Below are 25941 nucleotides of genomic sequence, written 5' to 3' on the forward strand. Positions count from 1 at the left end.
ATCTTTTCATTTATCTTCTTGTATTTCATATACATATTTATAGGTGAATACAGAGGAGTAGGGAAGCTATGGATATGTATAGAGTTGTGATAAGTTATGGATATGTACAAGGAGTTATCAAGGCTGGACTCATTCTAGATGAGTCAGACGTGTGTTATTGAGATTCTTAGCTTTATCATCAGGCTTCTTATCTCTAGAACCCTCCCTCAAGCTGAACGTGGGTGAAACAACGGTCAACTTGCTCCAAAGTAGTTGAAACCGAGAGGTACCAAGAGGTTTAGTCAAAGCATCGGCAATCTGATCAACAGTGGAGATGTATTTAACAACTAATTGGCGAGAGTGCAGCTTACGAACAAAGTGAAAGTCGATCTCAATATGTTTGGTTCGTGCATGAAGACCAGATTCACTGATAAGTAGGTTGCGCCTATGTCACCACAAAATTTGGAGAGAGAAGTGCCAGGAGCCATGGGAGTAGAGATAGGCTTGATCCCATCAAGATGCTCTGTTTAAAGAAGATCAACTATGTACTGGCGTTGTGAAAGAAAGAGACCATGTTCAGTACGAGTGGCCTGAATGCCCAAGAAGAAGTGGAGAGGACCGAGATCCTTAATAGAAAATGTGGAGCTCATAAAGGCAATAAGCAAATTTACATCCCTAGGATCAGAACCAGTGACGTTGATATCATCAACATAAATGAGAACAAATAAGACATCAACACCATAATGAAGAGTGATGAATCAGCAAGGGAGACTTGAAATTTGTATTGTAATAGAAAAGAGTGGAGCTTGGTACCATGCTCTAGGGGCCTGTTTGAGCCCATATAGTGACTTCTTTAAGTAGCAAACATGTGATGGAAAGTGCTTATACACATGTTCGTCAAGAGTACCATGCAAGAAAACATTTTGATCGTCAAGTTGACGTAATGGCCGATTATGAGAGATGGCGAGAGAGAGTATGGTACACAGAGTTGCAGGTTTAATGACAGGGCTTAATGTTTCCTTCTAGTCCACTCCTTGTTGAGAATACCCTTTGGCAACAAGAAGAGATTTGTAGCGAGCAATAGAGACATCTGGATTTCGCTTGATACGGAAGACCCACTTACGACCGATGACATTAGAGTGGGGAGGTGCTTGCCGGTGTTCCCAAGTACCACTGGAGAGGAGAGCATTAAATTCCACCTCCATAGCACACTGCTAATGAGCATGTTTGACAGCTTGTGAGAAGCAACTGGGTTCAAAATCACTCTCAGGTAAAGGATGCCGTGAAGCTGATAAATTAAGGGGAATGCGAGGCTTACTGATCCCATGCTTAGGTCGAGAAACCATGGAATGAATATTAGTAGCTGGAAGTGGTATATCATGTTGTGGAAGCATAACTTCAGTAGAGGAGGTGTGATGAGTAGTAGGAGCATCAACAGCTATTACCACTCGTACAGATGAGCTGGCCTTCTCTAGTTTGCAAGGTATGTTACTTTTGAAATTTGATTATTGCAAACTCATTCTCCATCTTCCTTCACAGATCTTTTCATTTATCTTCTTGTATTTCATATACATATTTATAGGTGAATACAGAGGAGGTATGTACAGAGCTGTGATAAGTTAAGGACATGTACAAGGAGTTATCAAGGCTGGACTCTTAGCTTTATCATCAGGATTCTTATCTCTATCAATTTCTTAACCTTTCATTCTTTGTGTTACGTTCGTAGCTTCAGCATTTTCACATTTATTTCCAATTGATTATTCTCACTGCATTGTTTTATTCTACTTCATTTCTAGATTATTAGTTACATGGCAGAAGTATTCTTCTTTCTTTTCAAGGAATTAAAAAAAAAAAAAAGAAGGAAAACAGAACAAGAAATCAGCAACATCCTTTTCACATATAAATATACCTTCTAAATTCCTTGTTACATAGTAAGAACTACACCTTTTTGATACTAGAAATTACACCAGCATCACTTCTTTCGATGTGTGAAGCATTTTAATTGAAGACCTTTATAGAGGTGTTTGCAAGTAGTGTCAGCCCAAATATATATAGCTTCTGATTCATATATTTCTACCTCTGTTGGAAGTTCAATACTTTGATGGCATATGCATACATAAAAGCAAAGAACACTGTGAAACCAACCAAAATTCCAGCAACAGGCCCAATGAAACCGGTATCATACCCAAAGTGTTCAGTGACATAGGATTTAATGCTCTGAGTTTCACCTCCAGGCACCCTAATTTGGTCCTCCAAGTCTCCATATTGTGATATGATCAGCCCATAAACTGTCCATGCCACTGGACATATCCAATAATACCAAATCCACCATTTGGGAATTTTCTGCAAAAACCATCAGGGCACAAAACACCAAAAGCAATTCAGAAAGCTCAAGCCATTGCACAAATAAAAATAAAAATAATAGGTCCTCCTCACGATAAAGATGAACTTACCGGTTTGGGAATGAAGAAGCCTGAGAAGAGATTGAAGAGTCCATAGAAAGCAGCTGCAAAGATGGATGCAATTTCGTGGTTTGGTGTGATGGACACAGTCATCATTCCATAGTATGTGAAGTAGAGAAATGAGAAGAAATTGATGAAGAAGAACCAGAAAAACTTTGTTGCTGTCCATTGGAAGCTGATCATGGCATATACAATAAGCGTATAATTTGTGGTTTGGATGAAGACATATGGTAATTCAGTGATCACCTACAACACATAATTCATGGTATTAATTTTAACATGTGTTTTCACTGACAGAATACATTTGAGAAGAAACCATAAATCCATAATTAATATGAACAGGTATCAGTCCTACCAAAACTATTTTTAGACAGGTTATTATTGGTCAAAGTATTGAGTTTTTTATCCAGTTTCATAAAGAATTGGGTAAATGAAAGATTCATCTTTTAAGAATTGAAAAACTTCTACACAATTTTTGAGACATAATCATAAACCAAAACACTAATGTGTCAGAACTCAATGAGTGCTAACTTTTCAACAGAGGCGAGGTATGTAGAAAACCTATACCATAACTTATCAAAATGCAGCATTAAGTAGTAGTCCATATGCTCTTTTCTAAACCACTTCTCACCTGTGCAATGGCATATGGTAGAGCAGAGTACATCCCAGCAGCTCTTTCTCGATAAAACACTGTTCTTTCCATGGCAACAACTGGTTGTACAGTTGAACAATTGTTGATCCCAATGAACAAGACGGATACGTACATGGCACCAATAATGGTGGTCAGATCATGTGAACTTTCACTGAACCAGACAGACATTATTTTAGCCCATGCATTCAGGTGTCCTGATGAGGTTTAAAATTGTTCATTTTATAACTTCTGAGCATTTAAGTCATATAATCTGTGGAATGAAAGTTATTGACACTGACCGCTTATTGCCAATTTTCCAGAAGATTGTTCCGAGCATGAGAGAACAAGCCAAGGTGAAGAACAATCTGACAAGGTTATAATCTGGGCTTCGCCAATAAGTCCACCATTGCTTCCATAGGCAGGATTTGAATTGTCCCCACATTGATTGTGAGTATTGCGTGGGGAAATAGATATCTTTTGATCCTTGAGGTGGGGTGTTCAATTCCTTAACTAATGTCTTGTTCCTCCTGGTGATAGTAATACAACATATATCAATTAAAACGCTTAAAGTTTACATAAAGTATTTGTTTATTCTTTTAATACTTTCTGTGGATGGAGTATGGGGATAAACTAAAGTCATTGAGGGAATTCACTCTATTTATCAACACAAAGGAAGTTAGTTTCACTTACTGATACAAATCTGATGATTTATAGTAATCAGCAAAATCAATTGCAAGATGAACTTCAGCTGCGATAGAGCTAGCCTCCAACATCCATGCTGCAGGATTTTGCTTATCTTTGATTCTCAGGACTCCAGGAATTGCCTGCAACAAGGGAACTAATGGTTGGTGGATCGGATGAGGGGATGAGGTCATTTATTCCTCCTAATGATTTTAATTCTAGTATTGGTAATAGGAAGAAATTTACGTTGGTAATTGATAATAGAAAGACTGGACATAATCAATACCTCAAAGTACTCAACAATCTTATGAGAATGTTGTCCCAAAGGTCCTGCATAGATAACTTGTCCTCCTCTTTTCATTTGCAGCAACTGGGGTAATAAATAATGTAACATATTAACTCTAATACGATGACTATATAACTATATGTAGAGAAAAAGAGTAGTTACTGATGGTGCGCAATCCGGCTGGTCCTAGCTGTCAACGACCTTGCCTCTGAACGGAACTACAGGGAACCTGAAACGGAGAAGATGAGGAAGCTCCGGGGGGAACCCGGTATGAAGGCTCCGAAGCTCAAGTCAGAATTCTTCAAAGGCAAGATAAAACTAGATGGCGCAAAGTTTGCATACCTTGTTCTTGGGGGGTAGGGAGCCTTTTATAACCACCTCGCGCACTCACTTCCAGGCTTCTGTCAGATCGGGCATGATTATCTCTGAGCTCCTGCCAGTTCGGATGCCATCCCCTCTAGCCAGGCAGAACCGCCACTGCTCCCTTTGTCGGAGCCATCTCTGCGGCTGGTGACGACGGTGGCAGGTGGCGGTGGCAGGAGGCCGTTTGAAGTGCGGCTATCAAGCGTCAGATCCCAAATCAGTCAGGTGCGCCGCCCTTGGATACGGACATCCTCGGTGTCAGGTATGGTACGTTTGGTCAGTCTGGCGTTTCGGAGGCGAAGTGCTGGAGTGGCGAGCGAGATGAAGTCTTGAGTTCGGATAGGGGAGCGTCTCGAACTGCCATGAGGTGGGCCAGTTCGGGTCACTACCTTGTGAGGCTCGAGCTCTTTGTAGGGAGCTTGGGCTCCTAGTAGGGAGTTCGGACTCCTAGTAGGGAGTTCGGACCGCTGGTTTCTCCCTTCAATGCCCGTGCCTTGGGCGCGCGGTTTGTCCCGAGCTGTTTGCTTTTGCCACGTGGAGTGATTGCGAGGTCGGGCCAAATTTTCCTTCATCAATTGCCCCCCACTCCCTGCGCTAAGGGTCCTGCCCTGGCGCGGGGAGTTTGCAGGGTGGCAGGTGGATTTGCCCTGTACTTTGAATTTTGGTTGACTGATGGCGCGAGGTGCGTTGTCAGGGTTCCTTGGGTTTCTTCGAGCGCCCAAAAGGCGGAAAACGTGCCGACCTGCCTAAAAACGCTGATAGACGTGACGGCACGCGCTTTATTTCAAAATTTCAAAAAGCGCGCCGCTGGGAGACGTGACAGTAGGCGTCTTTTCAAACTTGAAAACATGCCGCCGCCGCCTTTATTGTGAGGAGACGTGCGCGGACGTTCTGTCAGTTTCAAAAAGACGTGCGCCGACACTCTGTCAGTTTCAGAAAAACGTGCGCCAATCACGTCTCGGTCTCAGGGGACGTGCGGTTAGTGCGACTGTGGGCCGTCGGATTGGCTTTGATCTGAGCCGTCGCTTTTCGGTCACTGTGGGTATAAATAGCGGGGGGGGACCCCAGTCGCTGTCACTTCTATATTCCTCTCGAGCTCGCGTCCGAGTTTCGACTCGCGTTCAGACTTTTTTAGTTCCCGTCCAGGCTTTTTTAGTTCGCGTCCAGGCTTTTTTAGTTCGCGTCCAGGCCTTTTTAGTTCGTCCGAGCTTCCATGGTCTACTCCAGCCTTTTTCCGGGTGAGTACCTTCCTGGAATCCATTTTACTCCCTGATGTCTAGCTTGGATAGCTCAGACAGTCCTTCAAGTGGGTCCGATGCAGGTTCTACGAACCGAGTTGCATCTCCTGATAGTTCTAGCGAGCCGGAGATAGAGCTCGAGGAAGAGTTCGAACCCGTAGGCCGAGGCGCCTCGGGTGGTTTGGCGTCCACCTCCCGTCGGGGTCAGATGCTAGACAAGTTTGGCCCTTCGACCATGACGCCTGAGGGGCTCCAGTCCCTTATTACTTATTATAACTTGCCCGGGGAGTACGCTTATTTCATACCTTCGGGTAGCTTTCCTTGGGAACACGGTCCTGATGAGATCATGATATTCCGGGAGCAGCTCGCCGCGGGGCTGCGACTGCCCTTCCATCCCCTCCTTGTCGAAGTCTTGAACCACTTCGGTGTGACGGTCGGCCAACTTCACCCAAACTCCATTCGAAATTTGGTGGGGACAATCTCTTTATTTTGCGACGAGGGCTTTCCTTTGGATTTGGAGGTTTTTTCTTCTATCTTAATGCTTAAGAAGCAAGCGGGTCCCCTCCCTGGGCGTAGGCGGGCATATTACCTGTCTCCTCGCCCGGGCTTTAAGCTTTTACATGAACTCCCCAACCGGCGTGGAAGCGGGACTATTTCGGGGTGCGAAGTGTACTGGGGTGGCCGTTTCAGACGGGTGGGGGATGGCCGCTCCTGACTCCGGTGTTACACTTGACAAAGAGACGGTGAAGGGCCTCCGGCAATGGGCGCGGCTTGGGTTGAAGTGTCAACAGTATCTGACGGAGGCCAAGCTCATTGCGGCCGGCCTGAGTTCGGGTAGGTCCTTTACTTAAAGATTCTGTCTTGCTGTCTCTCTTGCTTTTTACTGATGTCGAACTTCTTTTCGCAGGTGTGATGGACTCACAAGGGACCCGTGGTGGGCACTAGTTCCAAGGCATGAAGAGGAGGAAGCGAGTCGCCAAGCGAACTCGCGCCGAGCTGCCCTGGGATGCGGAGCCCGAGGTGCCGGACTATCTGTCAGAAGATCTGCCCAGGGAGCCCGAGATGGCTCCTCCAATGTAGGAGCAGACAGGGGTTCCTTATGCTGAGACTACTTACACAGGGGCTCCTACCTACTCCGGTGCTCCTACTTACTCTGGGTCTGTTCATACGCGAGCTGGGCCCTCAGGCTCGGGGGCCCCGGGGGATTTCAGGAGTGTGCTGTCGCCGACCCACGCTCTTCAGAAGAGTAAGGAGGCCATTTTCCCCGAGGAGGTCGCGGCGTGGACTGATCTCCCTCTGCACCAAGTGGCCTGTCGTGCCGTTACCCATGCCATGGTGGTAAGTGATCTCCCTTTTTTAGAGCTCTTTGGCTTTTATTCTTCTATTGGTTCTTTTGATCACTTGTGTTCCTTTTGGTAGGTGAACTCTTCTATTCACGCCTTGGCGGCCTAGGTGGAAAAGAGCTCGAGGCAGGCGCGAGCTGCCGAAGAGGCTCTTCGCACTGCTGAGACGACTTCGCGAGCTACTGAAACGGCTGCTCGTGCTGCCGAGGAGGCTGCTCGTTTTGCACAGATCAGGCAGGCGAGGTCTCAGAGAGATGCCGAGGCCAAGGGAGTAGTGGTGAGGCACATGGCGGACCTGAGGCTGGATCTGCAGCATCAAGTTGAGTACCTTCAGGAGGACATCAGGGAGAGGACATAGATCTTTTCTTAAGGTATCGAAGATGCCAAGAAGAAGGCTGTCGATGAGTATATTTCTTCGCCGTGCTTCGATGATCTGATGGTGGATTCGTACAAGAGGGGTTTTAAACTTAGTTGGTGGATGATCCGGAATACGTACCCCGAGCTTGACATTAGCGCTATATCCACTTCGCGCATAACTCAGGAGATGGCCAATGCTGCAGATGGTGAGCCAAATTCCGAGGGCGAGGCAGGGCCTTCGGGTATCGTTGAAGTGCCTTCCGATCATGAAGAAGTAGCCCCGGGCCTGTAAATTTTTTTTTTATTTTTATTTTTTGAAATGTACACTCCCTTACTTGAAATGAAATGGCTTTTCTACTGGTTAAGTGTTGGTTGTTCTTTCTCCGAACTGGACGTATTTTCCGAACTGACCATACGTCCGGTCTTTTTTCTGCTTGGGTTTCCGCACTCGCGCGGCCTGTTTCGGCGTTACTACTGAGATGCCAATGTTCTTATTAGCTTGTTTTGTCTTCCGCTTCGCCTTTGACTCCTTTGCTTGCCTATGCCGGGGCTTTCGTTAGCTCGGTATCCACCTCGCTTGGTGGTCTATAGGTAGTATCGCCTTAGGTTGACGATGTTCCATGTTCGGGGTACTTGCTTACCCTCTAAGGTTTCGAGCTCGTAGGCTCCCCCGAGTGCTTTTTTTACTCTGTAGGGCCCTTCCCAATTTGGTCCGAGTTTACCAACGCCGGGTTCGGGTACCATGATCTTACGGAGAACCAGGTCACCGACGCGGAAGCTCCGCTTCTTTACTCTGGCGTTGTAGTACCGAGCTACTTTTTGCTGGTAGGCCGCTGTCCGGATGTGCGCGAGGTCTCTTACCTCATCCAGTAGGTCGAGGTTGGTGCGTAACTCGTCTCCGTTTTCCTGATCATCATATGCTTCCAACCGCAGTGTAGGTATTTCGATTTCCGCCGGGATTACCGCTTCGGTGCTGTAGGTGAGGTTAAAGGGGGTCTCTCCCGTGGCGGTTTTTTCTGTAGTTCGGTGAGCCCATAGAACACTTGGTAGCTCGTCCGCTCACAACCCTTTAGCTCGGTCCAGTCGTGCTTTTAATCCGCGGAGGATGGCTCTGTTCATTACTTCTGTCTGACCATTTGCTTGCGGGTGTGCGACCGATGTAAAGTTCTGACGAATTCCCATATCTTGGCACCATTCTTGGAACTTGACATCCTCGAACTGCTTGCCGTTGTCGGAGATTAGTACCCGAGGTAGCCCGAAGCGACATACTATGTTCCTCCAAAAGAAGTTTTGTATGTTTCGAGTTGTGACTGTTGCTAGAGGTTCAGCCTCTATCCACTTTGTGAAGTAATCTACTACCACCACTAGGAACTTTCTCCCACCTGTTGCTGGCGGGAAAGGCCCCAGGAGGTCGATGCCCCATTGCGCAAAGGGCCATGGACTGGTGAGGTACTTGAGGTCGGCAGCAGGCTGATGGTGGATATTGGCGTGTTTCTGACACTTGTCACATTTCCTGACGAGCTCGACCGCCTCGGCCTTCATCGTTGGCCAGTAGTATCCTTGTCGAAGTGCCTTTTGGGCGAGGGCTCTGCCCCCCAGGTGTCTGCCGCACAGACCTTCATGGGTATCGCGTAGTACGAGTTCGGCTTCGGCAGGTCACAAGCAACGTAGGTAGGGGAGCATATAAGACCGTCGGTACAACCGTTCGTCTATTATGACGTATTTGGTTGCCTGGCGCTGCACCCTCTTGGCTGCATTGCGGTCCGCGGGGAGGGATCCATCTAGCAAGAAGCTCGCGAGTGGGTCGATCCAGCTCGGCTCTGCTTCAAGGACGGGAGCGACCTCCTCTGCCCCACCGAGAATGCTAGGCCGAGGTAAGTCTTCTATGTACACGGTTCTCATGGTGTTGTGACTTGTGCTGGCTAACCGGGACAGGGCGTCGGCCTCAGTGTTCTCTGACCTCGGGATTTGTCTGATGAAGTGTGACTGGAAGTTGAGAAGAGCCTTCTTCACTTTTGCCAAGTATGCGATCATAGTGAGTTCGTGTGCTTCGTATTCGCCCGTAACCTGGTTGACCACGAGCTGGGAATCACTGCAGATAACTATGTGCTTTGCTCTTACCTTTTGTGCTAGGTTCAGCCCGGCTATTAGTGCCTCGTACTCCGCCTCGTTGTTGGATGCCGTGAACTCAAAGCGTAGTGCATATTCCAGTTTCGCGCCACCTGGGCCGCGTAGGACTATTCCAGCCCCGCTACCCTGTTGGTTTGAGGAGCCATCTACGTGAAGGATCCAGGGCTCCTCATCCCAGTTCGCGTTTGGTCTAACCAGGAGAGATGCCACACTAGCTGCTACTTCACGGGGTTCAGACTCTATTGGCTTGGGAGCTCTGAGCTCAACTGAACTGGGGATCTCGGGCTCAATCGGCCCAGGGGCTTCGAGGTTGAACGTGCACTCGGCGATAAAATCTGCCAAGGCTTGGGCCTTAATGGCAGTTTGTGGCTTATACTGAAGGTCGTACTCGCTGAGCTCAATGGCCCACTTTGTTAGCCGACCGGAAACCTCGGGCTTAAGTAAGACTTGCTTCAGAGGTTTGTCGGTCAAGACTACGACAGTGTGGGCCTGGAAATACGGGCGGAGTTTCCGAGCTGCAATTACCAGTGTATACGCTAGCTTTTCTATCTACAGGTATCTCGCCTCTGCTCCCTGCAGAATTTTACTAACATAATAGACGGGCCACTGGACTCGATCTACTTCTTTTATTAGTACCGAACTGACCACCTCGTCGCTTGCCAAGAGGTACAGTTCTAAGACTTCGCCCTCCTCGGGCCTAGCCAGGGTTGGTACAGTAGCGAGGTAGCTCTTTAGTTCGTCGAACGCGAGCTAGCAGTCCCGGGTCCATTCGAACCCTTTGCCTTTGACTGCCTTAAAGAAAGGCAGATAGCGGTCTGCTGACTTGGACATGAAGCGGCTCAGGGCAGCTATGCGGCCGTTTAGCCTCTGAACTTCTTTTACTTTTCGAGGTGGTCTCATATCTAGGATGGCCTTTATTTTGTCCGGGTTGGCCTCAATGCCGCGCCGGTTGACAATGTACCCTAGGAACTTACCCGAGGTGACACCGAAGACACACTTGTTGGGGTTTAGTTTCATGCTGAATCGACGCAGAATTTGGAAAACAGAATCTAAGTCTTGTATTAAATCCTGTGAGAACTGCGTCTTGACGACCATGTCGTCTACATAACATTCTATTTTTGTGCCAATTAAGGGCCGAAATAGCTTATTTACAAGTCTTTGGAAAGTCGCCCAAGCATTCTTCAGTCCGAAGGGCATGACCTTGTAATAGTATAGGCCGAACTCGGTTATGAAGCTGTTTTTTTCCTCATCGGACTGGTCCATCTTGATTTGGTTATAACCTGAGTAGGCGTCCAAGAAGCTTAGCAACTCATGTCCCGAGGTCGCGTCCACTAGGCGGTCAATCCTAGGGAGGGGGAAGCAGTCTTTTGGGCAAGCTCGGTTCAGGTCGGTGTAGTCAACGCACATGCGCCACTTGTCGTTTGCCTTTTTCACCAGCATTGGGTTGGCCACCCATCTCGGGTAATGAACTTCTCTTATGAAGTATGCTGCGAGGAGCTTTTCGACCTCCTCGTCGACTGCCCTCCAGCGCTCTGGGGCTAAGTTGCGTTTCTTCTGTCTAACGGGTCTGACTACAGGGTCAGTGTTAAGCTTGTGAGTTATAAGGCCAGGGTCAATACCGGGCATGTCGGCTGCAGACCATGCAAAAATATCTAAATTTTGGAGTAAGAAACTCACCAATTCGGCTCGTAGAGGTTCCTTGACGGAAGCACCGATCTGTATTGTCCGAGTTGGATCCGTAGCCGAAGTTGGAATTGCGACTGTTTCTTCCGTGGGCGAAACTCGTTCCTCGCCCTGCTCCGTAGGCCGCTCCAGCTCGAGGTCATCGGCTGCCTTGGTTTTTCCCTTCAGGGCGGCAACATAACACTTGCAGGACTCAAGCTGGTCGCCCCGCACTACCCCCACACCGAAGTCTATAGGGAACTTCATTTCCAGATAGTAGGTGGAGACCATTGCCTGCAGAATATGCGTAAGTGACCGTCCTATTATGGCATTGTATGGGGAGGGGGTCGCGACCACCAGGAAATCGTGGTTGAGTCTGACCGCGTAGGGCCATGTGCCGACTTCCACAGGTACTGTTATCTTCCCGAGGGGCCTGACTTCCTCTCCGCAGAAGCCCACCAGAGGAGTGTTCGAGGGCTTCAGCTCGCGTCTCTACAACTGTAGCTGGTCAAATGCTGACTTGAAGAGGATGTCTGCCGAGTTTCCTGAATCCACAAGTACGCGCTTGACTTCGAAGTCGCTGATCCTTAGTTTTATGACGAGCGCGTCGTCGTGAGGGTAGTGGACACCTCGCGCATCGTCTTCCGTGAAGAAGATCGGTTCTTCTGTCTTCGGCCTCTTTGGAGGGTTCTGCTCTTCTCGGGCTGCCTCGCGAACTGACGTCCAGGCTGCTGCTGAAGTACACCCCGCTACCACCAAACCTCCCACTATCACATGGACGGTTCCTCGCACTGGCCTCTCTTCTGGAGGCTGTCGTTGCAACGCTTCGGCTAGTTTGCTGCTGGATTCGGGGACATCCTTTCCGTGCTCCCCTTGCCGACCTGCCTTATTGTTATTATTATTATCATACTGTACAAAATTTCTCAAGTATCCGCGACGGATGAGTCCCTCTATCTCATCCCGGAGATTATTACACTGTTCGGTACTATGACCGTGATCTTTATGAAAACTACAGTACAAATTTTTATTCCTCTCGTTTGGATTCCCCTTCAGGCGAGGTGGCCACTTCACGTATGGGGCGTCTTTGATCGTCATCAAGATCTCGGTCCGCCTCGTGTTTAACGGCGTGTGATCCGTCCGAACTGCTAAGGGAGCTCGGGATGGCTGGCTCGGCTTCGCCTCTCGGGCCGGGTTTCTTCTGTCACCTGGGTTGGGGGGCTCACCTTCTCTTTTCCTTTTCTCGACCCCGACTTCGGTCCTTTGGTTGATTTCTTCCTCTATTCTCATGAACTTGTCCGCGAGTTTGAGGAATTCGGCCACGATCGCGAGCTGGCTGGCTACCATGTGCCATTTGAACTCCTTGTGCGTTACTCCTCTCTTGGCCGCCGCGAGCTGTACCGCGGGGTCTAATCGCGGTATCTGTAAGCATGCTTCATTGAACCGCTTGATGTAGCCCCGGATGGATTCTCCTTCTCTCAGGACTACCCCGAAGATGCTTTCCTCAGTTCTGGGGCACCGCTTGCTGGTAACGAAGTGTGCTGTGAAGACCTGCACGAACTAGGTCCAGCTTCTTATTGACCCTGGGGCTAGGTTTCTGTACCAGGTGCGGGCCACCCCCTTGAAGGTGGTGGTGAAGGCCACGCACATGCATGATTCACTGGCCCTAGCGAGGTGCATTTGGGATTGGAAAGCATCGACGTGGTCGTTGGGGTCAAAGGACCCATCATACTTGTCCAAAGGTGGGAGCTTGAAGTCCCTGGGCATGGGGACTGCCAGGAGTTCTGATGCGAGGGGGGAAGGAACTGAGAGAATCAGGGAAGCTCTTACCTCGTCCGAGCTCGTTTCTTCCTTACCTCTGAGCTCGGGTAGGACGCGGGTGGCAGTTCGGCGACTTCGTCGACGCCTTCGTTGTTGAGTGGGCCTGGTACTGGCGCTGCTGGCCTCTGTGTTTCCGAGCTCGATTGGCCCGGAATGTTGGTAGTCTGTTGCTAGGGCACTGAATCGGTTCTCCGTGAGCGGGAACTCGGGCCTGGGGCGCCGAGGTGTTGATCTCGCGGGCGAGGTTTCTGACCCGCCTGCGAGCTGTGAGGCGGGGGTGATTTTCCTTTCCCTTTGGCCTAGGGATGAGGCCTGGCTGTTAGGGGGGTTCTGGAGCTGGGAGGTTTCTCCCCAGTGAGGGCGTCCACCCTGAGGGGAGGCCTTAACCGGCTTCGGGGCAGGGTGCCGAGGTGGAAGCAGCGACTGGTTCAGGGGTAGTTGGGGGAACTGCTGCTGATAATGATGTTGAGAGAGGTGGTGTAGTACTTGGTGCTGCTGGAGTTGATGTTGCTGGAATTATTGCATTTGGGCCTGCATTGCCCGCATGCACTGCATCAGGTCGTCAAGCTGGTTTTGGCGGGTCGCTAGGGGGGCATTAGTTGGTTCAGCAAAAGTTGTTTCGATAGGGAGTGGAAGAGGGACGTTCACGGTAGGAAGGTTTACGGGCGCCATTGCTTGAGGCGCATTCAAGCTGGGGATCCCATCCACAGGAAGGGGGATGGTGAACTGTCCGATGCACACCATGGGGGCTTGGAGTCGTTCCCCGGTGGTGTTTGTCTCTGTGCCACGTCCGGCGTTGCTGGAAGAAGCCATGAGTGTTGGGGTTTTTGAAAGAAGAGGAGGTTATGAGAGTTTTAGAGGGAGGCTTTTAGAAGCGGTTTCCCACAGACGGCGCCAATTGATGGTGCGCAATCCGGCTGGTCCTAGCTGTCAATGACCTTGCCTCTAAACGGAACTACAGGGAACCTGAAACGGAGAAGATGAGGAAGCTCCGGGGGGAACCCGGTATGAAGGCTCCGAAGCTCAAGTCAGAATTCTTCAAAGGCAAGAAAAAATCAGATGGCGCAAAGTTTGCATACCTTGTTCTTGGGGGGTAGGGAGCCTTTTATAACCACCTCGCGCACTCACTTCCAGGCTTCTGTCAGATCGAGCATGATTATCTCTGAGCTCCTGCCAGTTCGGATGTCATCCCCTCTGGCCGGGCAGAACCGCCACTGCTCCCTTTGTCGGAGCCGTCTCTGCGGCTGGTGACGACGGTGGCAGGTGGTGGTGGCAGGAGGCCGTTTGAAGTGCGGCTGTCAAGCGTCAGATCCCAAATCAGTCAGGTGCGCCGCCCTTGGATACGGACATCCTCGGTGTCAAGTATGGTACGTTTGGTCAGTCTGGCGTTTCGGAGGCGAAGTGATGGAGTGGCGAGCGAGATGAAGTCTTGAGTTCGGATAGGGGAGCATCCCGAACTGCCCTGAGGTGGGCCAGTTCGGGTCACTACCTTGTGAGGCTCGGGCTCTTTGTAGGGAGCTCGGGCTCTTTGGGGAGCTCGGGCTCCTAGTAGGGAGTTCGGACTCCTAGTAGGGAGTTCGGACCGCTGGTTTCTCCCTTTAATGCCCGTGCCTTGGGCGCGCGGTTTGTCCCGAGCTGTTTGCTTTTGCCACGTGGAGTGATTGTGAGGTCGGGCCAAATTTTCCTTCATCAGTTACCTCATCGAAAGCTTCAAAAATATCAATGCTAGGTTGGTGAATTGTGCACACAACTGTTCTGCCTGTGTCCACCGTGTTTCTTACAGTCCTCATGACAATAGCAGCTGCTCTTGCGTCAAGACCTGACGTTGGGTTATCCATGAAGATGATTGAAGGATTAGCAACAAGCTCCACAGCTATAGTCAACCTCTTCCTTTGTTCTGTTGACAGACCCGTAATGCCTGGAAGTCCCACAATGGCATCTTTCAGATTCTCGAGCTCTACTAGCTCCATTACTTCATCCACAAATCTCTGCAAGAAACATTTAGTTCAAGATTAATTTAGTATTTAGGCCTCTATAATGAAAGCACCTAAAGTATAGCATTGAATGTAGCATTACCATCTTCTGCTCATTGCTAACTTCCTTAGGGAGCCGAAGGAAAGCAGAGTAAACTAATGATTCTTTAATTGTGATTTGGGGGGAGTGGATATCATTCTGTTCACAGTAACCTGAGATTCTAGCAAATGTCTCTTGCTTTTTAAGGAAGCCAGAAATTCTGATGTCACCTTCAATGTATCCCCCTGTTTTTCTACCTGCAAGAACATCCATTAATGTTGTCTTTCCAGCCCCACTAACACTCATCAAACCAGTCAGAGCACCAGGTCTAAACGCCCCTGTCACTTCCCTAAGTAATTGGAGCCTGTCTTCTGTCACTCCTTGTTCCTTTATTTCCTGTTAAAACAAGGTAACAAAGCTAATTCACTAGTTAGGCCAAGTTATAATTTGATACTCAATTCAAATTTAATTTGAAATATTTCAAGTACTCATAACAGAATATCTAGTACATCTGGTAGGGCTGAACTTTCAAGCTACAAAAGAACTCAAAACATTCAAGGAAAAGAGTCTTACAGGGGGCATGTCCACATAGTAACTTATGCTATCAAAGGACATTGCCAATGGTGTAAAAGGGAGAACCATTCCTCTCTTTGGGGCAACTCCACTCGCTGCCTCAAGCAGTGAATCGGCATTTCTGCCACCTTTATTGGTATTGGTTTTGCTGCTCATTAGTCGGATTGCCATTTCTCCTGAAAGGTTACAAGTCCATGTCAGGAACTTACAATTTCTTTATGCGTTATTTGATTATCCAACATTTACAGCAGGTCTTACTTGAATTATTTCCATCTGCAGCAGATAATGATTTGGAGATTGATTCTCTCTTGGACCTTGTTGTAATGATTCTTGGTTCCTCCTTTGTTCCTTCCCGATTGGCTTCCATCTCACTGGCTGCTTGTTCAGATATAATTGCTTGTTTCTTTCCAATTGCTAATATAAAAGAGAAATGATTATGAAGAAATTATGATTAACACTCCAACTTAAACCAAAGACAAGAGAATTCAGAGAAGTAAGAGTAATTTGGCCATAACAGGTTATTTTCAGATTGTTTTTTAATTATATCCACTATGACTAGCTAAATTATTCATCCGGGGATGAAACAAGTATACAGGTTCTCCATGTAGAATAGGAAGGAGGCTAGTTACTTACGATTTAAATACATGAGTGAGAGGGTAAAAAGGACATTGAAGAGGATGGTGAAACCCAACAGAGAAATACTTCCAAACCAAAACCAGTTTTTGTTTTGGAAGACCTGGAAGTTCTTTAGCACTTGGATACCCAATCTTGTGCTATTATCCGATGCCTACAATGTTCTTAAAAGAAAATGTTGTTAGATAAGGAACAAACAGGGTGGTTTATGATCGATCAGGAATTTAAAGGTAAAAGAGAAGAAAGAAAAAAACAAAGCAGATTCTGGTATAGCACATGACTATTGAAGAAAAAAAGAGTAAGACAATATACCAATTTGTTCATCCATCTTGGAGCATACATCTCATTGACTGAAAAAGCATTGTAAGCGTATGAAAGAGGTGAAACCCAGTATCCCCAGATCCACCATTTTGGAATTATATCTGTCCCAAAGAAAAGAAAAGGGAAATGCACTCAACTTTGGTAATTAAGTGTAACAGAGAAGAAACAAACCTTAATCAGGAGATTACAGAAGTGACAATGTAGCAAAGATGAATGCTAACTTTTAGGGAGGATAAAACCGCCAAGCATGTACACGATGAGGAGAGTGAGAGCTCCACCAGTGTTGGCAATTGTCATGGTCCTGCACACTCCGGCAATGACTCTAAAGAGCCCAGAAGCCATTTGCTGGAGAAAAAATATTAGCAGAAATTGCTTGAAGAACCTGCAGAACATGAATAAATATTAATGCATTTCCTTTATTCATAATTAGCCAAAGAGAGTGAAAGCATCCACTGAACAAAGTTACCTGCTAGCCTCTGGTGCAAATCCAATGGTGTAATATGTCGTAACAATCCAAACCGCAGACTCAAGGACGGAAATCGGAATCTTAAGTAAGAAGTTGGGAAGGGTGAAAGCCCAAGCTGGATAGAAGAGAAGGTCCCTGTGCTTATAAAATACAGGAAGCCTTGTGATGGTCATGGCTATCTCGGTAAATCCATTGAAGTTGTTGGTGATCAAGGTAAAGATAAGTGCACCAATGTAGACAGCCCCATCGTCTTCATTCCTGGTGTGTAGTCTTGTCCTAAAGAACACAGTTGCTCCAAATAGAGCTATCATGATGATTTGGACAGTCTTGAAGACATACACAAAGGAATTTCTCTTGAGTAGGAGCCACTCCCTGTCCATTGAAATCTTAAAGAGCTCCATTTTGGGAACTGAGTACTTGTCGAAAACCAGAGCAGCTCTATGACTTCTGCTCTTGTCGTAGGGGACTGAGAGCTCGTTATCGAGGCGCAGCCCCACATGGAACCTCTTGAACCGGTTCACCAACTCGGTGACTGATACATATCGGAATGGCTTGCTCTTATCTGCCCAGTATTGCTCCTGATCCTTCCTTGAAGTCACCTGATCACGTAACAATGCCAACAATTAATGGAACACTTTGGTTCATTGAATTCACAATTCATACCTTTAAAATAACTAAATGCGCACTTTAGCAAATACTTCTTTTAATCGGCTAAAGTGTTCTAGGCGGACGGATGGGATAGGATGTAAATTGCACACACTGAGACAGTGCATGTCATCCATGGATTCAATGGTTCTCAAGCTACCAATTTATAATACTTCCATTTAGATATCATATATGTTATTGTTATTTACCTCTTGCAAGAAATCAGCGATGTCCTTCCTCTCAGGGCAGCGGAAACCGCAGCTCTCAAAGAATTCGACCACGTGTTCTCGTGGGCCATGGTAGACGATCTGGCCCTCAGAGAGGAGGATCACGTCATCAAAGAGATCAAACGTCTCTGGAGCAGGCTGGAGGAGGGACATCAAGATGGTTGCTTCGGTGAGGTGGACGACCTGCTGCAGGCACCTCACTATCTGAAAGGTAGTGGAGCTGTCTAGACCTGTCGATATCTCATCCATGAAGAGTGTCTTTGTGGGCCCAACAATCATCTCTCCTGCCAAATGGAAAGTTGCAGGGTGAGCCTTGGCACAACGGTTTGCTTACTCTACTGCGACCTGGGTCACTGGGTGGCCAGAGTTTAAATCTTTGAAAGTATCTCTCTATCACTGTACGTATAGGGGTAAGGCTGTGTACGATTAGAGATTTCAATTGGACCAGATTTGGTCCAGTCAAATCCGATCCAATATGATTGCATTATAGATAGAACAGCACCAATCCAATCCAATGAATACACTGGACCATTTTGAATCCATTACAGATGGACCAGCATCAATCCAATCCAATGAATATTCAGGACCATTGGGGCCAGTCCTATTCAATATCTAGACCGTTCAATCTGTTCAAGTTGATTTTAATTTAGATTGGTTCCAAGAGAAACTTGGTCCACTGACAGTGACACTACTATTCTTATTTTTTTGTGTCAATGGACTAGATATTGATTCAATCTGATCCAATCTAATTTAAATTCATTACGGACGGACAAGATCCCATCCAATCCAATAAATACTTTGGACCATTAAATCTGGACTGGTCCAATTTAATATATCTTATTAGTCCATCCAATCTGTCCAAATTGATTTTGATTTGGACGAGATACCCAAAATTGGTCTGTTGACACCCCTATATACATCTGTCCCTCCCCAAACCGTGCATTGGCTGGAGCCTCATGCACTGAATTGTTCTTTATCCATACATCCGATAACCGATATGGAATCGCAGTAGGAAATTTGGACGGCCATGGACGATAATCGTGCAACTTGGATTGGAAAATTGTAAAATTTTAATGGGCTGGAACTCTAACCCAAGTCCAAATATAGTTGAAAGTAGGGGTGAACATGGGCCAGTTTGGTTTAGTTCCACCGTAGAACCTGGAACCTACCCTGTGAAGGTCAGTTCTAAGGTCTATTCATGGAACCTGTACTTTCTTTATTCTCCCCCTTCATAAAAAAGCATGTTCTTTAAAAACTTGATTTTTAATAAACATAATATATTATCTTTATTAATTAATTTGGATAACCTAATATGTAGATTATCATTATATGGTTAAAAACTTATAAATTAAATTTAAATTTTGTAGATATTACATTTTACACTACTTATTGTACACATTCAAATATTAAAATGAAAAAAAATGATCAAATCACTTAAGTAACTCAATGGTCAAGTGAAACCATGGCCTTTGTAATTATGAATGTTTGGGTTCAAATCTTCACATCCCCAAAAGTATTCTGGCATTTATTTCAAAGCAAGTTTGATTACAAGGCAGATTCTAACAAGTTCGGTTCCACCAAGACTAATTCATTATGTCAGTTCGGATAGGGTAAATCTCTAGACCCTGGAACCGGCCTGAATAGAGGTCGATTCTAAGAATTTGGAACCAAACCCTATCTTATAATAATTTGGATAATATCAATTCAAAACCGATTTAAAATCAATTCCATTCGATTCCAGGTAAAATCTACCCATTTGCTCACCCCTAATTAAAAGTCTTCATGTCAGAAGTAATCAACTTAACATGTGACGGATATTTCCAACCGTAGATCAAATTAACAAAGCATAGTCGGGTGTAATTTAGACCATCAAATTCATGCATTATTTTTTTTTTTCCATCTTTAGCCGCTGTTGTGCTGGTCTGAAACGCAAACACAGCTGATGGTTAGAGGCGATGAAGTTCAATCAGAAAGGTTGGTATCTGGTTTTGTGGTTTTGCCTTTTAATGCAAAACTACTTGATGTGGTTAATTATTTCAGCACAACGGGCTGACGTAGCAAGAAGGGGACAAGTGGACACGACCTGACTAAGGGATGACAGCTCAACCTAGCAAGACTAGTTCGCAACGTTTGAGCTCGGGTATTCAGACACCTCGGCCCAAAACTCACATCGACGTTGGGGCACCTCGGCATTCAATCCATTTTGGAACTAAAGAACCGAAGTATCAGCTCGGAGCTAATAACCCGAATCACCACGTAACCGATTCCAGAAGTTTCTCCAACAGATCCCGAATCTCTCAAGATCATGATGAGCTAATAGATTCCGACTTTTCTGAGATCACAATGGGAACTCATCCCAGCTCTGCCAGAGTCGGAAGTGGAACGATAAGCCTTATCTACATACTACTCCTTCGGAAGCGGAACGAACTCTATCTCCACACTTCGGAGATCTCAGAGCTCTTTCGTGAGTTCCACGACTACTCTAGTATATAAAGACCGAAACCTCAAGGCAAAAGGTACACGTGATTACTCAACTCTCTAACTCTCAAGCTCTCAAATTCTCAAAGCATTTAGCTCGCATTATAATATATTAACTTAAGCATCAGAGCGACCTTGTCGGGTTAGCCACCTCGAGTTTTCTGATCCACTATCTTGCAGATTCATCTAGCTCGTTGCTCGATTGGAAGCCAAATCGCTCTACAGCTGGGAGTAGTCAGATCGCGCAACAACATAAAATATAAAGTTTTGCACTCAAAATATTTGCATTTGTATTCCTCCCAATTATACTTGGGACATTAAGTAGCATATTTGAAATATCTCCATGTATGTTAAATATAGTGGGAGATGTTTTTAATGTGCAGCAATGTGTGAATAGAGTTTTTGCTTTTAGGAAATCCTATCTCCCTATAGCCACCTAATTGCCAATTAATCTCTAACTTCTTTTTAAGAAAAATTCACAGATTAAAAAAATAAAGAGGGATAGTCCAAGAGATGATCTTTGGAGCATTACAACCCATGATTTTCAAAATTGAACTAGGCCGTATAGTTGGACCGAAAAACCAGGAATCAGTCGGGTGACCAGTTCTGTTTTACTTCAAAACTGTTATTTTGCCATGACTAGGCAGTTGAATCGTTCAACGATTTTGACTGTTTTTTATTTTTTAATTTTTTTCTTAAAATGGACCGTCCATTTGACCCAGGAACCAGACTCTATCGATTCATTGTCTGATTTGATTACAACCAATCAAATAGTAAGATAAGGTTGCAACTTGGGCGGGCTGACATTGGTCTTTTCCCCAAATTTAATGGACTTAGTACTAAGCCTGAGCCCAAATCAGTGTAAAACGTTAATTGAGACCAATTCGAGTACAGTACACACTCAGGAGACTTTGCTCACTTGAAATTCGAACATTTTGGTACCATACTGCAACCACAGAGTTCTTGAAATAACAAAAAAATTTGGTTAAAATATTCTTACGTGCAGTTTTAATACCTGGTTAAATATATAGTCAAATTAATCAGGATTTTTTTTTTTATCATGTCCTTATAACAGACCAATTAGGAAAAAGGATAAACTTTTTGTGGTTTCCGTAAAATAGTAAGACCACCCTAGGGTTTATCTATTAACTTCTACCCCCTTTGATCTGTTGAGGGGAGAGACAGAATCAAGAGAGAAACAAGTATACCAAAATCGGCTTAATAATAAACTATCAATTTTGTCTCTGAAAAATGTATTTCACTATTTTGAAATTTATAAAAGTAAAACTTATCTGAGTGCGAATCACAGATTTGCGATCTCAAAATTTTATTTTATTTTAGTTTTCATAAATTTATGTTGAATTTTTCATTCCCGTTTTAACATCAATTTGTCTGATGTTTTCTTTTGAAGGCAAAACATGAATGACGTTAGATGTATTGTTCTCAATGTGTTCACATGCTTTTTGCTTTCAATAGAATGGATTCTTAAAAGATCTTAAAGGATTTTTTTTTTTTTTTTTTGTAAAATAAATGACAAAGTTTGGTAAATTTACTAATTTAGTTACGTTTAAAAAGATATGACCAAATCAGTGAGCCGACAAAATTTAAAAATAAAAAATAAAGGGTAAATTTTTTAAGCTGTCCCTATCATTCACTAAATTGACAAATTGTGCCTTTACTATATATATTCCTTAAATTTTCTTTAAAATTTTCCTTATCGTTAATTTTTCGTCACACTCCTTTCAGATGTAACATCACGTGAGTATTAATTATTTTAAAATTCTTAAAATAATCTTATCGTTCACCGCCATTATTGGAAATTGCAGCGATGGCGGTGCAAATAAGTCTTGGACAGTCCTCTGAACATTGAGAGTATTGCCACCACCTGTATCAGCATCAGCGATGATCGGTATAAGTGGAACAACGGCACAGACAAACCGAGCCGTTTCAGCCATTTTTGGAGGCATTAGCAAGCCGAAGTTGGGTTTTGCCGAGTCCAAATGAGAGAGAGGCCAGAACGTGATAGTGCCGCTTTGAAAATGCCATCTCCGCCTCTGACGGCTCCATTTTCGAGCGGTGACCTCCGAATTTGCCCTGGGTATACCTCCTATAGTGCATACATACAACACCAGCTCGACAAGACGTTAAATCCTAGACCGAGAAAAATATGGACCACCAGAGATTGGGATCGCAAGATTGATGTGTTCAATAATTTTTTCGAAGATCTGAAACGCATCAAGCTACTTGGGAACAACTCGAAAGCGTTGTGCATTGGTGCTCGGATGGGGCAGGAGGTGGCGGCATTGAAGCGAGTTGGGGTGTTGGATTCAGTGGGAATCGATTTAGTTCCAAGCCCACCGTTGGTGGTGAAGGGAGACTTTCACAGTCAGTGGTTTCCGTTGGTGCATGGTGAAGCGAGTTGGGGTGTTTGGATTCACTGAGAAAAACGTCGTTTCTGCCTCCGATGACTCCATCTTCGAAAGATGACCTCCAAATTCGCCCTGGGTATACCTCCTATAGTGCATACATACAACACTAGCTCAACAAGACATTAATGGGTTTGGTCTGGACATGGAGTTGGTTTTCAGAAAAAAGAAGAAATCAGAGGTCATGATAACGGCGATGGTTGTTCTGTTCTGGTGGGTGAGAATGGATCTCTGTTGTCTGCCACGAACTTGACTTCATCTCCCACGATCAAGTTAAATGATCACCTTGTTTCTTTAGGCAAAGGAGAATGGATTCTTTCTCTGCCATCTCCTCAGCTATTTCCGTCGGCAAGATAATCTCTGCTAGTGATGCCAACGGTTGCAACAGTGGCGACGATAGCTTCTTTGACATCCCACTATGTGCGATTGAGGTGGTTGAAAGGAGAGAATTGATTTCAAAGAGATTTAATGGGAGGGTTGTGTATCCCCCAACACTTGTTTGCATTTGGAAAAAATTGGAAATTAAGGGTTTTCGTCGGTTGAGTTTTATTTTGAAAATTTAATGGATAGTGAAGGACAAATTCGATATTTCATTTTTTCTGTTAGTATTTAACCCGAATTAATCGTTAGAAAACTTAAGGATAGTTTGTCAATTTTGTGAATTTTGTGAATAGGAGTAATTTAAGAGATTTGCCCAAAAATAAAATGTAGGTAAAGGCTCAATGGCAAAATTATAAATATTTAAATGTCAAAAACCTCCACTTTATATATCAATGTGCAGTGAATTGACCCACCCCAACTGTATTTTGGGCCTCAAATTTCTGACCCCGGGATGAGCCGTCATTCTCGCTAAAATAAAAAAGAAAGCTAGACACTGCCACAACACGCTAGGACCCACCTACAAATTCTGACCGTGGGATGAACCGTCATTCTCCCAAGGTCAAAACCCCTTCGGCCCTTCCCTTACTCTTTATCTTTCTTTGTGTTTGGTAAACAACTATTTTGTCTAGAATGAAGATGAAGTTAGAGGCTGTAAGCTGTGATGATGAATGGCATTCAACGGTGGAACCAAAACTGCTTGACCTAATTATGCAGCTTTGGAAATCTCAAAGTTGCTACTCTCTTCTGTACCCAATAACAGATCAAATCGATTGAAGAAAAACTCGGATACAGGTTATCAAGGTAGATCTTTCCAAAGCAAAGACATTTAGAAAGGAGATTTGATTTTCTTGTTCAGTGGATTAAGGCCAAAATATTGGGATCTGCGATTATTGTCAAGAGATTTGGCACCGGGTTGGTTGCCAATCATCCATAGGTCCGATAATGGAGTAAACAATGATTCATCAAACGTTCAAAGACCTTGGCTTTACAAATAAGTGGGGTTATTGGAAGAGTTTCTTTGATTAACACTACTCTCTCCCATTCTACTTCTTTCAAGAAATAACAAAGTTGATGGCAGCGATGGAGATAGAAGAAGGAAGTGAAGGTAAGACAAAGAGGAAAAGAGGTGGGGATCAGTGGTTTTACTACTCTGTTTCGGTTTGAGGGGTAGAAGACGTGATTAAGATCTGTTTTGTTTTGATTTTCGGTGGGGTTTGGACCTGGCTTGGGTTAGTTGAAAAGTGGAAAGATGGGAAGGACGGAGAGAGAGAGATAGAGGAAACTTGCTCCTTGGCCCTGTTGTGCCGTTCCAAGGAAGGAGACAACAACAGTACATTGGGGTTGATGTGCAACTTTTTTGTCATTACCACTGTTTTTGTAATATACTAGTAAAGATGGCCCTACATTTACACGTGATAGTATATCAAAGATAAAACTATTTACAATTCCCCTTTTAAATAGTTATAAGTGGACAATTTCTTAATGTTATAAGTTGATAGTTTTTGGAGTGAGAATAAAGGACATATATGTCCTCTTTATGCCCGTTGTATTCTACTTAAATAAGGAGTAAAAATTGTCCAATAAAACTTTCATAAAAAATGGACATTTGCTCTTTTATAAGTAGTATAGATATAGATTTGTAAAAGTATCTCATTTTGTTAATTCGTCAAACTTTTTTATTATTTTTTATCACTAAAACTAATAAGTCAATAGAAATAAATAAAATATGGGATTAGATAAATGTAATAGCTATTCAATAGGTTGTGCAACTAATAATAGTATTTCAACCATTGATAAAATACATGAGACCTACAATCATTCAACTTCTCACTATTGGGTCCCATATATTTTATAACTGATGTAGAGCATTATCATTATAACTAAAGAAAAAAAGCTCAATCCTAAATTACGAAGGATAAATAAATTTTAAATGCCATTTACCCAGGTAAGTTATTTGGGTAAGTATTTCTTAGAAAACATTTACCTGAATAAGTGCATTTACCCATGTTCTTTTATTTCCTACGTAAATAAAATAATGGCCATTTTAGCCATAAAAAATCTATTATCAAAAGAAGCATTTATGTCCCATCCAAGCATTGACAACTTTCTCCTATATGGGAAAGTTAATTTACCCACCTAAGAGATGGATACCGGGTAAGTGATACTAGGAAAATAAACTTTCCTTGGTCCCCACGTAAATTTGAAAAAAGAACATGGACTTCTTGGTACAATCCCATTGACCAACTTTTTCCCTCTCAAAATCCCAAAAAAGAAGCCCTCAAAGGGATTTTTATTTTTTTCACTTGAAGGAAGGTCTCATCTCACCAAAAGGTCCAAAACCCATTAATTTAACCAGCCAAAACAAAACTAAAATCAAAACGGCTTGAAAAAAAAAAAAAAAAGACTAAACAACTGACCTGTGGTGACTCGCTTTTTCTGCCCACCCGAAATTCCTCTCAGCATATCACCTCCGACAATGGTGTCCATACATCGAGCCCCAATATCTGTTTCAAATTGGGTTCACGTTAGTATTTTTTTTTATCGAAATAGGTCCATTATGAAAAGTGTCACAACATAACTAAAATACCCCTATAATTTCATAGATTTATTGAAATCTATCTTACAATCGATTCAATTAATCAACGTTCCCTTAGACTAAAGTGGTAAAAATGACAGTTTTGATCCTAATGTCTATTTTAGGGGTGGCCACGAGCTGAGCTCTTCATGAACTACTCAAGCTCGACTCGACTCGGTTTCAACCAAGTTTTGAGCCGAGCTTGAGCCCAATTTACAGGCTCGTTTATTAATTGAGCTGAGCTCAAGCCTAA

The 25941-nt window shown here is 44.6% G+C and overlaps 1 long non-coding RNA gene and 1 pseudogene across 2 annotated transcripts in view; one reads left to right on the forward strand and one right to left on the reverse strand.

The window, feature by feature from the left end:
• On the forward strand, window positions 1-1935 carry LOC148842525 (uncharacterized). The gene is made up of 2 exons (XR_016103788.1): window positions 1-1462; window positions 1562-1935. It is a non-coding gene; the product is annotated as an uncharacterized LOC148842525 (long non-coding RNA).
• The window catches only part of LOC148842526 (ABC transporter G family member 35-like), a 27567-nt pseudogene continuing 3469 nt past the window's right edge, over window positions 1844-25941 (reverse strand). Inside the window, exons 7-22 of the transcript XR_016103787.1 lie at window positions 25531-25617; window positions 17811-18112; window positions 16957-17555; window positions 16712-16872; window positions 16482-16591; window positions 16170-16323; window positions 15795-15950; window positions 15537-15712; window positions 15027-15359; window positions 14648-14938; window positions 4040-4123; window positions 3763-3896; window positions 3372-3599; window positions 3073-3244; window positions 2433-2687; window positions 1844-2322 (exon numbers count right to left, since the gene is read on the reverse strand). The product of XR_016103787.1 is annotated as an ABC transporter G family member 35-like (transcript). The remainder of the gene's footprint in view (window positions 2323-2432; window positions 2688-3072; window positions 3245-3371; window positions 3600-3762; window positions 3897-4039; window positions 4124-14647; window positions 14939-15026; window positions 15360-15536; window positions 15713-15794; window positions 15951-16169; window positions 16324-16481; window positions 16592-16711; window positions 16873-16956; window positions 17556-17810; window positions 18113-25530; window positions 25618-25941) is intronic.

The sequence above is a fragment of the Nelumbo lutea genome, chromosome 8 (assembly GCF_056320005.1).
Source record: "Nelumbo lutea isolate HS-2025 chromosome 8, American lotus-T2T, whole genome shotgun sequence".
In the NCBI taxonomy this organism is placed as follows: Eukaryota; Viridiplantae; Streptophyta; class Magnoliopsida; order Proteales; family Nelumbonaceae; genus Nelumbo; species Nelumbo lutea.